A 15,324-nucleotide genomic window follows, 5' to 3' on the forward strand; every position below is an offset into this window, starting at 1 on the left:
GGAAGTGGTGACTGAATTCCTTGTTTTGCTTTTAAATCCTTTAACCTTAATTTTCCTGTTTTCAATAAAAGAAAACTTGGTATAGTCTCTGTAAGACAACAGAATAGCATCAAATAAAGAAGAGGAAAAAGGTAGGACAGAGGCTTGTACACTGTCTGTGGGTGAAGTTCAAAAGGAGAAAGAACACACTTTTTCATGCTCAGCATCTTACATGAAGCAGAAAATTGGATGAGGAGAGAAGTGAGGGAGTCTTTCAGCTATCATCAGAACCATCCAAAGGCCAGGTAATAAGATAGATGTTTACTATCCGTATAACTGATTGTAAGATCCTGTGTGTTGGGATATAGATAAACCAAGTGATTAGATTGCCAGTGTTGCAAATTTTTGGTTTCAGGAAGGTAAGACTTCGGTTTTACTAGGAAAGCAGCATTTCTAATGTAACTGACAGGAAGGAATTGATTGAAAACCCAAAGGTGGGAAATAATAATTTGAGGATGAAAGTAATCATGAAATAACAGCCTTTACTACTGCACAGAAAGAATTGGGAAAAGACCTTTGACACAACCTTGGGAGCTGAGACTGAGATCTCCTGAGAAGATAATGTAAGGGATAAAGAAGTTCAAGTGAACTGGTAGATTCTGAAAGGGGTTGTTCTAAATATATGATGACAATCCTGGTTTAAAGACTGCAGAGACAGTGAGCAGAGGGGGACGCTACGGTGCTTGCATCAGGAAAGCTCTAAATATCCAAAAATGAAAAAGGCATTACATGAGATCTGGAAAAATTAGCATGTGCCTGAGCCCTGCTATAAAGGAATAATGAAAATTTAGATGAATAAATTCAGGAAGATTGTGATGCAAAATATATTTCAGTTGGAGATGTCAAAGAAGATGTCCGTAATAATGTCAGGAGTAAGAAGAAAACAGATGAAAGCAGAGGGATTTAGTAAACAGAAGGGAAGACAAACTGCAGACAGTGCTGGAGTATTCAACACTTTGCTTCAGTCTTCACAAAGGTAAATGGCAGTCAATTCTCCAATGAAATTAATTTTAAGATGGAAAAGTGAATGCATTACAGGCACAGTGCTGTGGGAGTGCTGAGTATTTAGATTTAATATATGTATTCAAGTCAACAGTTCCAGATGAAATTCACCCATAATTCATGGGTGAGAATTCTTGCAGTAATCTGAGAACTATTTTTGAATATATTTGAATATATTTTGATATGCCATGTATTTGAAAAACTGTGGAGGATTACAAGTTCCTAGAAAACTGGTCAGGCATATGCGGAAATGAAATATGGCTAGTATGTCACATGAACCAAATCCTTCTTCTTTTATGGGACAACTAGCTTAGTAATCAAATATATAAAATATATGCATTTTATTTGATTTTAATACACTTTTTAGATGAACTAAGAGCAATTCAGAAGTAATCACAGAAGAAAGGCTCTGGGGGAAATTATGTTTGGGTGCACAACTAGTAAAAAAACTGGTTGGTTTTGAAAAGGAGTTACAAATGTTTCATATTCATACTCAGATGACATTTTAAATGGGGTCCTTAAGGGGTCTATTCTGATTAATTTTCTAGCCATATTTTCATTAGTGGTTTGAATCATAAGTTAGAAATGGTCAGGACAAAGGTAATGCCTTCTAGCTGATATTAAACCATAAAGTCTGTTTTTTCAGCATTCTCAGACCAGCCAGATTATAGCAAAATGCCACACAGAGATAGGTGTACACATTTCAGAACAAAAGAGAAAAGGGAACGAGACTTCCAGTACTAATCCAAATGAATTATTGCTGATGAGGCAGTAGAAATTGGCCTGCAGAATTATCACTGAAATTCTCAAACCTGTCTGCAGGTCCCTGGTCTGAGACCTACAGTCAGCCATCAGATATAGTTAGGGCAAAAAACTGAGAGTTAACAGGAGAAGAGTTTTCCTTCTAAACTTACACTGAGCTGTTTTTGGAGTTCACAAGAAGTCAGGCAAGTACAGCAGTGAACCAACATGAGTCAATAATTTAACACAACATGCCATGTCTCCTGTCCTGAGCAGCCACCATAACATATGAAACACAAGTCATGGATTAAATGGACTCAATAGACATTTTATGAACATTTTACAAAAGTGGCCCATAGACTAAGGGAATGATATCTGTATGTATATATCTCATATAAAAGGAAAGAGGGTGGTGGTTAATGGGGATGTACTGGGTGGTGTAAGACCCGAGCATGACATAAATAATATGAAATAAGGGATGGAGATTGCATTGGGTCTGACTGGGGTGGATAGATTTTGTACATAGCAGCCTGTATGCTGCTGGTTTGGATGTTGTCATGTTTTGAATTTGTGACTAAAAGTGTGGATAATGCACTAGTATTTCGGTAATTGCTGAGCAGTCCTTGCCCAGCATCAAGTCCTTATTCCAACTCTACCCTCCCAGTAAGTAGGTTGTGGGTGTGCAAGAAGTTGGGAGGGGACACACCAAGGCAGTTGACCCAAACTGAACAAAGGGATATTTCAGGCCATATAAAATCATACTCAGCAGTAAAATCTGGGAGGTAGAGGTGTTTTGGGAAGAGAGGCATTCTTGGACGCTGGCTGGGCATCGGTCTGCTTGTGGGAGGAGGTCAGTGATTGCCTTTGCATCAATTGCTTTATTTTGGTTCTTTCTTCCACTTTCCTTCACTTCTTAAAGTGTCTTGACCTACAGATTTTGTCACTTTTGCTCTCTTTATTCTCTCCCCTGTCCTGTTGGGGACAGAGCAAGTGAGTAACTAGGTGCTGTTCAGATGCTGAAGTGGGTCAACCAGACACACCTTTTGACTGTCACAGATGCAATGGTAATACTACTGTACAAAACTAAGAGGGACACTACAGGTAAGTGATACTTCCTAGGAATTTCAAAACTATGAAAAATTTTAGTATACCATTCAGGAGGGCAGGATCTTTGGAAGTGTGGAGAAAAAAAAAGATTAATCAGTATTTCCTTGTCAAAGGTTGATCATGTGGGATTAGCAAGATACCTTTATAGAATGAGATAAGCCACATTTTAGAGCAGCACATCTAATCTAGCAGCAAAGTATTTGTTATACCAATACATGACTAATTACTGTACCAGAAAGGCTATATAACACTACAAGAGATGTAATATGGGTAAGGTACTACCCAAAGACAGTCAGTGGAAGAACAATCAGGGCAAAAAAATGCTGTAAAATCAGCTTCTCAAAGGTATTTGAGGGATTTATACTATTAGAAAATTTGATTAATGATTCTCAAGATGATAATTATTTATAATAAAATTGAGAGGCTTTACCAACAAAGTTAAGTTTTTTATATAAGAACTTGAGAGCTTGAATTCTGAAGTTACAATGTTAGAAAATTTGTAGTGGGCAGAGAAGAAAGCTCCTGAAGTGGCCTGAGTAAGCACTGTGGTGGGATTCACTTCTAATTTTACATATTTATATCTAAACTAGTCACTGTAACTACTTTTCACAATCTGCAAGAAGATATAAGTACTTCCACCCTGTTTAACTTACATGCTTATACCAGTAAAGATGACTGTTTCTCCTCACTTACTACAAAAAGCCCTGGGCAAATGGTTTGGAGCAAGATGTCTAACTTCTACATGTTTGTGCTAGGACAGATATGTTCTGCCTATTTGAGAAAAAAAAGCAAACCCTAAGGAAGTTTTCTGAAGTCAAGAATGGCTACAAAAGACTTGGAACACTGAGCAAAGAAACAACACCTTTTTCCTTGTGTCTTAGAGTTTAAGCAAAGAGGATATAGCATGTACACATCAATAAACAAGACTGCATAAATATTATAAACACTATTATTGAATAATTAGCATTCACTCCTTCCTCATCATTGCAAAAAGTGGAAAACATGTCCAATTTCATTTGTGTATTAATTTACTAGTGTCTGGCATCAAGGGGTTTCTTTATTGAGAAAAATTAAATATCTTTAGTATGAACCCAGCATTGATTGCCACATTTTGAAAGATGCCATTGAGAATAAGTTTTTACGAAATGGAAAACATGGAAATGAAATCACAAACACTAATTCCCCAAGATCTTGCATATTCTGCAAGGCTTTCCACCAGCTCAGGATATTTTGCCTGGCTGCTTCCCATTTTTACCGTTCATTATTTTTCCTTGAAATTATAACTGGTTTTGGGACTGAAAAATTCAATCTCCATCCCCAGAAAACATATTTGAAGAGAATGAAACTCACCTTCTCCCACCCTTTCTCCCTGTTAGAAATGTGAAAGCAGGGAAGTGTAAAAAGTCAGAATTACACCAAGGATCAGTGGAGGAATTGTGTGTGTAGCCACAGGTGTCTCCCATCAAATCACTGGTGAAGAGGAACAATTATATGAAAGTTCTGGGCCTTGATCAAGATTTGCTTCCCTAAAACCCACAAGGGAATCAAAGCAACAGAGGTTGGGAAAATCTAATACCATGTATAAGATTTAACACTTAAGGATGTCGGATGAAATCCCATCCTGAAGCGCTCCCATTTCCAAGTACATATCCAACATGATGACAAAAACTACTCCAACAATTCTAAATGCTCTAAAAACTCTCTAAGTTAATAAATCATTATGGAAGTGTGATTTGATGCATTTTAAACAGTGGGGTTTTTTTCATTTTTCCATTGATTGTCTTTTTTTAAACTGTCTCCTAAGGAACAGTCCCTTCTAAGCTTGGCAGAATGCTATCAGGGATAATGAGGTTTGTATGGAAAAAGAGGTAAACTGACATGCAGAACAATTAGAAGAAAAGTACCTTTCTGGCATTTTAATAATATGAGATTCAGGACTCTAGATAAAATGTGACTTTTATCTCCAGACTGAGGATGTAAGCTTCTGAAATAATTTGTATGTAGTATTCCTATGTTCTTGGCCTGATTTGCTGAAAGGGTTGTAGTTAAAACCTGACAAACTCACTTTTCTTTCCAGTTTCCTGTTTCTAAACTACAGAGCTGCTGGAAAAGTGCTTCTTGGAAAATATTATTGACAACAGAATCCTTTCACAGAAACTAGATGAAATATATTTTCAGCATGTGATGAGAGAAGAAGCAGCATATTTCATACCTACATTGAGGCTGTGTTCCTGAATGGACAGAATCTGACATGTTGAATACATCTCCAGACTCCTTACTGCATAAAAACAAACTGAAAAGAAACAAACCCCAAAGACTTGACTTTGAATATTTTAAAGACAAAAAAGTTCACTATTCTTTGTAAGCACATTATATCACTCCTTCTAGTTTTGAATAGAAACCCACTGAGCCTGAAGGACATTAATGACATGATTTTTCAAGATGACCTATACTTACAGCCTTTTTCTTTGAATCAGTTCAAGTGCTTCAGCAATTACTGTGTAATCTTCCATCTTTCTGAAGCAGAATCCCCTTTTTTAATGACACTAGATAGCACAGAGGTCCTCCACTATACTCATTATTCATCCCAGGTAGACTCTATTCCTGGGAATATGAAGTAGTATTTCCAAGATGCAATTTACATGTAAACTGCATTTATATACTGACTCTAGATATATACAAATGAATAATGGCATTTTTAAACTATAAAGAGCCTGGACACTAGTTTCTCATGTTTGAAGCACACACCAAAAGTTTAAAAAGTCCTAGTTACTTGAGACTTATTATATTAAGTCTGTCTTTACATTGATCTGCCTCTCACAAATAAGTCCTTGAAAACATTTCTCTTCACCTCTGAACTATCTGTAAACAAGATAACTTCAGAACTGGAAGCAATTTACCTTCATCAATGCAATATTGTGCTTACAGTAAATAAGTCCTGCTGAGTGTGTTACTTGGATGGAGCATGATATTAACCAGGTGAGTCTGATTCCACATACTGGAACCAATCCTGGAAACCTACCTGGGGAATCTGCCACCCATCCTCCACAGTGTAAATAATTTACTTGGCCAGGACTTCTCTTTTGATCTCAGTACGGTCCTCTTGATGAAGGAACTGCCATGATTCCACTTTGTCCAGTATTTTGCTTCACCTTTATTCCAGAGATTTTACTGAATGCCTCAACCTCCTGTACATGGAACAGATGACCTTTTAAGGTCCGTTCCAAGCCAAAATTTTCTATGTATCTATGACCCTATGATACCTGTGCTCCTAACTTCTGGCAAGCTTCCCTTGCCAGGTGTGGTAGGTTAGTCCTGGCTGATCTCGTGCCAAAAAAGCTGCTCTATCCCTTCTCTTCCTCAGGTGGATGGGGGAGAGAAAATATAACTAAAAGCTTGTGGGTCGAGCAAAAGACAGAGAGAGATCATTCAACAGTTATCATCACAGGCAAAACAGACTCAGCTTGGGAAAAATTATTTTAATTTTGCAGGGGGCTTTCCTTTATGACAGCAAAATCTATTTTACATGGTCTTCTATCAACTAAAATTTGATTTAGTAATACCATAATCATGCCTGTTGAGAAGTAACATGAGAAAAGAAAATATTTAATAATTTCATCAGTTGTTTGCTGCTTAAGAGCTTTTTGTTGTTTAATTATTTCAGGTGATGACAGCTAATTAGAAGTGGTATAATTGCACTTTTTGCAATTGATGTTGTCTGTGTGTTGATGACATGCTAATGTCATCAACCATGCTGGCTTTTTCTAAGATGTTTGATCAGTTTATGTTATTGTTGAGGAAAGCTGTTAATCAACCAAAACTGTTAACTATTATCTTTGCCTTATACTCAGAAGAAAGTTCAACTTCCACTTCCTTGAAAGCCACAGACAATAAATCATTGCAAAGAAGAGTAATAAATTTAGCCTGGTGAAACACAAAATTGAATAAAAATAGTTTTTCAAAAATATGTAGGAGGTTTTAACTATCAATGTCACTACGTGAACTTTCTTGGTGGAGTAATTATCCTAAACTGATCATTCCTAAACTTAACTTTCTTTATCTTTTCATTTCATAGTCACAGATAATAGTAACAAATTGATTCTTTTCAGTAAAAGGCATTTTAATTTCCATTTTATTAACACACTTTAAAAGCCCTTACATTTATTTAATCTTCTTCCATGATGTTTAACTTTGTGGGAAAATAAATGCTTTTTCTTTTTTTTTTCCTTTCCCCAAGGGGATTTTGTTGATCCAGGTTTTGTTATGCTAACTGTATACTCTACATTCAAGCCTTAGGAGTATGATTCAATTTTCTTTTCTTGGTACAGAATTTTTGAATTCTTTATTAGATCTTCTCCTGCCTTGGCCCAAAACTTCACATTAATACTTCATTCCCCAAAACAGTATCTGCTTTTTGTAAAGGTCCACATGCCAAAACACATGAAAAAATACATCTTATAATGGCTAGCTATGTGTAAAGATTGGAATTCATAATACTTTTGAGTTTTGAAGTGGATCTTCTCTGTCAGTGTTCTTAAGTACTTGTCTTTACAAAGTTTACCAAACTGCTAAGTGAGCTCATCCACAGCCTTCTCATTGAAAGGCTTATATTTTAGCTAATCTACAGTCCTATTTTCTTTGTTCCTTCCTTCAATTTTCAGTCATCCTTTGTCTCTCCTTCAGTGACAAGGTTATCATCAACAATAAAATTGTGGCAGTCATTTATGTTAATAACATCCTGAGAATATTTCATGCCATATCTAAGCCACCTTTATCTTAATCAAGACTTTACTTCCTAATCTTTCACTAATTTTGGACAATAAACACACAGATATATGTACTCAGGGATTCTTTGTAATCTAGACTCTCAGGAAAAAATTTCTATTACATCTACCATCAAAACAAACCACACAGGTACTTCCATCTCCCCACACTGCAGCAAACAAACTCAGCTTGCAATAAAATTGACTCGTGAAGTCTAGGAGCTAGCTGAACATATTCCTCTTTTCACTCATTCAGCGGGAGCTGTGTCAACACCTAGTAAACACTGTACAAGCCTGGATTGGCCGAGCGTCTCCTGTGCTATCCAGGAGGCTGAGCGCCTGGCTGGTAGTAAATGTCAGCTTGTAACATGCCCCGAGTCAAGCAGGCCCAGTGAAATGGGCCAGGATCATGAAATAAGTTTGAGGAAGAGAGTAAGGTACCAGCACATACGTGAAATCACCAGCACCGTTCAGCATAGTCAAGGAATATTCATGTAAATGAAGGTTAAGTTTCAGGCTGAAACTGCAGTGACGAGAAGAGGCTGCAGCCACCACGACTTCCAGCGGGTGGGGTAGACGTGGGTGGAGAGTCTCTGCTCTTGTTTTCACGCCCATGTCCACGTGTACTTATTTTACTGTTGACTGAAATTAATTATAGAAAACCAAGGTAGCTGTGCCATCAATAACATGTCTTTAGAACAGTCCACCATTCTGCACTTAGATCCACATTGTCACAGAGTTTACACTGACCATGTCAAGAGTGCTCTGGCTTGCAGCCACATCAAGACCTGCTGCTATCATGTTAAAGAAAGGCAGCTCAACTTTAAAGAGTAAATTCTCCTTGATAAGAATATATTTTAATATTTTTCCAGCATTATCACAGGGATTCTCTGAAGACATAATGGAGTGTCAGGAAACAATCACCTAAGAAGTTATTTTTTAAAAAGTTAATGCTTCTGAGATGAAAATTGACCAAATGTAAATTCTCGTATACCCACAGAATTAAACTGCATGAATTAGCAAGTGTCTACCTTAATTTAGATAAACAAAGTGTTTGCAATTTATTATCTTACAGGAAGTGTCACTGAGTTTGGGAGCAATCCACTTAATGTGTCATGAGGCAGGCAACACAAGACCATGTGACGTTGCAAATGTTTTATTCTTTCAGGAAAACTGTTTCTTGTGGGATGCAAGTGCAGTTCCATAACCAGAAAGATATTTTATCAATATTATTTAATCAACAGTGAAGGAAAACCTCTATGTCAATGAAAACATCTATGTCAATTTATTTCAAGGAAACTTATTTCCGTGATTATAGACTAAAATTCAGATATGAAATCACACCATAAATCTCCCCTTGAGTCCTGTAACATGTTTATTAAAGTAATACAAAAAAAAATATAGAAGGGAAAAATGTTAATCCGTAATTGCTTAACCATTAATATTTTCTTTTAAAATAGACCAAGTTCAGAGATCAGCTCCGGAGTTGCTCTGAACCAGATTTTTAAGGATCTTCCAATTTGCCTCATTTGAATTTGAATCAGTATTGAACTCTAACAGCCTGAAAGATCAGGGAGCACTAATCACAAGGTGTGGCTAGCACCCATCCCCTTCTCCCTTATTCTGAATTACTTCCTTATTTCAGGTTCAAAACAAGCTGTAAAGTAATATTGTAGAGCCATGCTATTTTTGTGGGAAGATTCAGAGTTCTTGATTGTACATAAGATACTATATAATAACTGCAGAAAGATGCTATTACTTTGTTATTAGAAGTAATTCTGAGGCTGTACTCAGGATCTTAAAATATTCTAAGAGGGTTTTTTTCTCTGTGTGCTCATTCCAGGTCTTCATCACTTGTTCATTTAAAGCCTATCCGTTTCATCCTTTGAAGCCAACAAGTGTTCTCAGTACACAGTGGACGTCTGATAAATAACAAATGTGTTCAGTTATACTACAGTCTAGGAGAATATTCAAATTCCCTCTGGAGCTGACCATGATGGAAGAAAGGATAGAAGTCATGGTGATTCCCCATAGTAGGGGCTAAGTGTAAGAAAAGCTACAGGAGAAGGACGAGAACTTCTGAAATGTGCTACTTTATGGGACAACGCCCATCCAATGCCTGGAAGTGTTCTGCAGAAGCCTCTCAATCCCAGTGAGAAATTTTTGTCGAACCTCTTGCAGAATCCTGCAGAAATTGGTCCCCCAGCAGACCCCTGGAACTCCCTGGCACCCTGCCAGCGCAGTCACGCGGGACTGAGCCTCCAGCCTCCGGGGTCAATGGGCTCACACAAGTTTACATCAGTGATGGGCAAGGCTTCTCCAGCAAGTGATCTCAGCAAAATTTAGGATATAGATTTACAGCATGTCAGCTATTAACTCTGAGCAGCATATATGAAACAGGAATGAATGTATGCTCTATATCTTGCCATATCGATAACAGTGATGCACAGAAACTTGTTCAGGCAGCCAGGCCACATTTCCAGCAGCAGCTGCCAATGCCAATGCCAGCTGGACAATTCCCTTTTGGAAGCATCTTATGCCTTAGAGAAGATGTGTTACCCTTCTCTTAAATTTCTAACCTGCAAGATTTTTTTTTCTTTTAATCTAGTTTCAATCTGATTCAAAACAAAGGTAAGTTTTTATATTAACAGCTCCCATGAGCTGGAAACACCCTGCCTTGGCCGGTTCTACTGACCCACTGTAATGAGCTGCTTGCCTGAAGGATCGCTGAGGTCAAGGAAGTTAAATCACCAGATCCAGTGGGTGTAAGTCAGGAATAAAATGACACAAAACATACTCTACAGGTCAGAAACCAGAAATGTCCTTCATATGTTACAAATAAACAGTATTTCTTTACTTTTATAAGAAAAGCTTCATTTTCAATTCCCAAGAAAATATGAAGGAGGGGAGATACACAACTCCAAAAATAGGTAATGTATGGCAGTCTGGAATTCCTTACTGAAATTAGTTATGGAGAGACGTTAATCACTGTACCCTCTAACTTGGCTTCAGGTCACTACCTTTACTCTTAATCTTTGCAAAGATTAACAATCAGCCAATTTACATATATAGCTCTGTAAAAGATTCACAGATACAGGTTGGAGGAATGAGCTCCAGATATCACTGCAAGCTTCCTGCCTTTCTGGTTCTTCCAAATTAAATCTTGGATTATGCTATCTTCCCACATCCCACCTCTCCCTCCCCCCCAAAACTGCAGCTCTCCCTTACAGGATATGTATGTCTGCGATTATGCAGACACACACCCCTTTTCCCAGGTGTTCTGAAAAAATGACAATGGGGGGTTAATGAGAGTTTGTGTCAGACTCTGGAAGCTCTCTCCTGGCTAATCAAGCAGTCTGCAAATTCCTCTGTCACAAGGTTCAATACCTCCACATTCCTTTGCAGAGTGTCAGGGTGATCTAACAACAGGAAACCTGCTGCTGCTGCTGCTTGCAGAGCAACCAAGGAGGGAAATTCTCTGTCTGATAACAATTTGGTCTTCAGCCAGGCTCAAGTTTGTGTTGCTGGGGCTGGGGAATAGCTGATCACAGTTTTGAAGTTCCCACCCTAGACCACTTCCTTATAGGGCTTCTGAAAGACAGCAGGTGGTTTTAAAACCTTAAACAAACAAACAAATAAACCCTGGGCTTTATTATAATATAAAGTAAGTCAACTACCATTTTAAACAGAAAAAACAAATCATCTAAGACATTAATAAAATTAAATATATAAATAATCAATTTTTATACATTGCTCTCTCTCTCGAACCTTTACCCTTTATCCTGAGCATGGCTTAGCTAGTTTTGTGGGTCCCTGGCCATAACAAATTCTACTCAGCCTCCTCCAATCCACAGAGGTTTCTCTATGGCCCTGGCAGGGGCTGGCTGGTTGCTCCCTGTTCCTTGCAGAAGAACCCACCTCTGAGCTGCAGCTTCCCAGCTCTGTGCCTGCTCCCTCATTTACTCTCCCTTATGGTCCTTGTACCTTGTCAGGCTCACTCGCTTGGGAGCAATTTCCCTCATCTTGCCTTCTTTCCAATTGGCTGCACCTGACCTAGTTTCTATTCAAAGGATCAGTGTCAAAACGTCCGACCACCAAACCAAATGTCAGATCTGTCTGGCTCAGGACTTCTCAACAGCATGGACCAAATGGCTTTCTGGTGGCCAGCACCCAGGATTAGCTGGACCCTGCTGCTCAGCCTTGGAGGCAAAGGGAACTGTGCTGCCAACAGCCCTCTTAGAAGCCATTTACCCTCTTAAGCTCTTCCTCACCTGTCTTCTTTCTTGACAGGCCACATAGCAAACCCAGCTCTGGAAGATGCTTGCTCAGAGAGAGCAGGCAGCATCCCCAGGGCACCGTCACTGCCGCATTTCAGCCACCTCAGCAGTCTCCTTCACACCCTGGCTGCCTTCTCCAAGGCTGAGGTCCTGCTCCGGCTCCTCAGAGCCTGAAGCACATGGCGGCTTGCAGCAAGGACAGGAGGATGAGCCGGGGACACAGGGACCACTGGGGCCATGCGGAGCCCGACGGTGCAGGCAGAAAGCACAGGCCTCCCCTGTTATATCTCCCGCACACACAGGGGTGACGCACATCAGCCCTGTTCCCTGCCAACAGACTCCAAAAGGGCCGATAGTTTATCCTGAATCTGAACTGTGCTGCCAAACTGAGCAAAGCAGCTGCAGACCTGCAGGCGAGGCCATGGGTACTGTGATCTGGCTGTTGTAATTAAGGCCCATTCCTTAACAAAAAAAAAAAAAAAAAACAAAAAAAAAAAAAAAAAAAAAAATTAAAGATCAAGATCAGAATAGTCTAAGCTGCAAAAAAACATTCTTCTTAAGTCCATGCCCTCTCTTACTGATACTGCAAATCATAGAATCATAGAATCACTAGGTTGGAAAAGACCTTAGAGATCATCCAGTCCAACCGTATCAAATGGAACTTTAAATATAATAATTAGGAATTAACCGCCTTACTTAATGCAAATTTGCGTTGACTAATCTCGGTAGCTGAAGATACTTGGTTTACAGCTAGTAATCAATGTGTTGCAAACAATGGCTACGTCAAATTCAGGCCGTGAGGTATAGCTGAGTATAACTGAACACATTGTGCTTTTCATAGCTGAGTTTCAAAAATCTGTATACAGGATTCCCTAATTTCCTACTAATTTACTTTGGCTTTAACCTGTTTTGCGTTTACTATGTTTTTTGCCATGGTTGCTCTTTGCAGTGGTTCTCCATTGTTTGCCGTAGCATGATTTGACAAACATTTCTTGGAGAAAACAGCAGATCAACAAGTTGCCAATACAATACAGTAAACCCATATTTTTATAGAGAGCACATGCTGCATTTGTACCTTATGTGCGTACAAAGTTCAAAGTTAAAACATAGCAACATAAGAGAACACTTTTAATACCCAAGATTTCTCATAAGCTCTGCTATTATGAAGGTCAGTAGAATTTGAATGGTAGTAAACTTTCAAACCTTTGTAAATATGAAACATTTACCACTTAAGGTAAGGTTTAGTAAGATTATTTACAGACTACATAATGCACAGTTCGTACATAATAGGAGCGGTTTCATTGTTAAATCTTTTCAGTAATCTTCACTAACAAATATTTCTATGTGTCTTATCACACCCCAATGGAAAGAAAGAAGGATTTTATAATTTTTGGAGGGAAAGTACTTTATATTTATGTATATCTTTTTTTTTTCCCTAAAGATCCTGAATTATTAGTATTTTAGAATGAAGTTCATATATATATATATCCAAGGAGTTTACATTAATCAACTGGTGGTCACTATGTAAAACTCATTAGAATGACAGCTGAGAATAAACAAAAAAGATGGCCCAAATACAATCAAAGCAAATCCATTTGAATAGTGAATGAACATTCATGGTATTCATTCAGCTCTAGTTGTCACTGTATTCAGCTTTCCTTCCTCTAGCTTTTCCTTTCAACAGTGCCTTGTTCACAGGATCTGAAGCAACAGTTTCAGAGGAAGAATGAGTTTTCCCAGTGTTTTCTTAGTTTGTGCCTCCTTTCTTCATCTCACTTGTAGTACATCCTATCATTCCTGTCTCTCTGCTCTGTCTTTCCTTTTGGTCTGCACCTCAGTTGACTTGCTGACAGGCTGACCTGCAGAAAAATCGTAATTAAAAATGACTCCTTTCTCTTAACATGATGCAGTCCTCCCAGCTCAATTCATTTCACCACAGCAAGTGTTGTGTTGCAGTCAGGCAAACTGTTCTGCTTCTGGGAAAAGGGTGAAGCTTTCAAAACTGGCTTTTCAAAGCACTCTGCTTCAATAACTTGTTGAAAATTTCCAGGCTTCACAAGGAATCAAACCCTTTGGGTCATCTGTCTCTAATCTAGGTATAAAAACATCTTATTATTTTTCGTTCATTCCCCAGGTAATGCAAAATAAAAATTAGTATCAGGCTCCTGAGGTTCTACTGTTTGCCATGTTGGAAGGCAAACACCTTGCTCAGAGGGTGGTTGAAGGAGAAGGACAGACTGCTCCTGCACAAAGAGTAAGGGATTAAATGTCTCACTAATTCCAGTTGGAACTTTTAAAAATCTTTTGAATAAAGGACTGTTTACAGAGCATCTCCTATTTTTTTTCTGTTCATACACAATTAAAAAGTCAGAATATTCTTTTCCTCTCAGCAAATTGTAAGGAACCAATGTATGTTAAATGTCTGAAGATCTGGTTCTGTTAGAGGTGCTGACTGAACATAGGGGTTAAATTGACAAGGAAAACCACAGCAAGATAACTGAAGAAATTTAAATGTTCTGAACATTTGACATTATCAAAATTGTTCCTAACACCAAAACCAATTAGATAGTAGAGTAGATATTCAGGGAAGTTTATGGGAGTACTAGGTGGAAGCAGTAAAAACAATTATACAAGGTCTGAGGACAGCTTAAATGATGATGAAACTCCTTGTAAGTGATGGTGACACAACGAGATTTCACTGAGGCTCAGTGCATGGCTGGGTGCAGCAATGGCAAGGCAGAGGCTGTGTCTCTAATTCCCCTTCAGTGACAGCAAGGTGTGCAGCTTCGCTGACCCAGTGGCATCTATAGAAGCACCTGCATTCCCAAAATTTCTGTAAAATAGCCTACATATTTAACCAACTAAATACTGATCGAAGGTCTACTTTCCAACAACACTTTATGTCCAGATTCTGTGATTTCATGCAATTACCTTATGGCTAAAAAGAGCCAGGCTCCTTAATAGGACTACAACAGTAATGAGATTTTTCTGCTCTAAAATGGCATATTCCTTTTTATTTCTCAGAATGAACTGTGCTATGAAAACTGCCACACAAAATAAAAGCACAAACAGACAAGAGGTGTATATGAATTTGTCATTTGTATTTTAGCCTCTTACTATCTTGACACTTATCACTATGCAATATTTAATGAAATGATAAAATAAGAGGTCAAACTGTCAGTATTTGCCAACTATTTGAAGTTCGGCACTTGTCCTTCCAAGATGTTTTCTAGGAGCAGCTGGAAGCAAACATCCACTAATATAAGCAGACAGAATTATAATTTTGTGAAGAACTTGCAAGGCTTGCTCTGCTTCTCAAGAGGAGATAAAAAAACTAGGGGAGAGGATAACAAAAAACCCACCATCAATCAGGATTCATTGCTTCCAAGGACATT

The sequence above is a fragment of the Eurypyga helias genome, unplaced genomic scaffold (assembly GCF_000690775.1).
Source record: "Eurypyga helias isolate BGI_N326 unplaced genomic scaffold, ASM69077v1 scaffold3105, whole genome shotgun sequence".
Classification (NCBI taxonomy): domain Eukaryota; kingdom Metazoa; phylum Chordata; class Aves; order Eurypygiformes; family Eurypygidae; genus Eurypyga; species Eurypyga helias.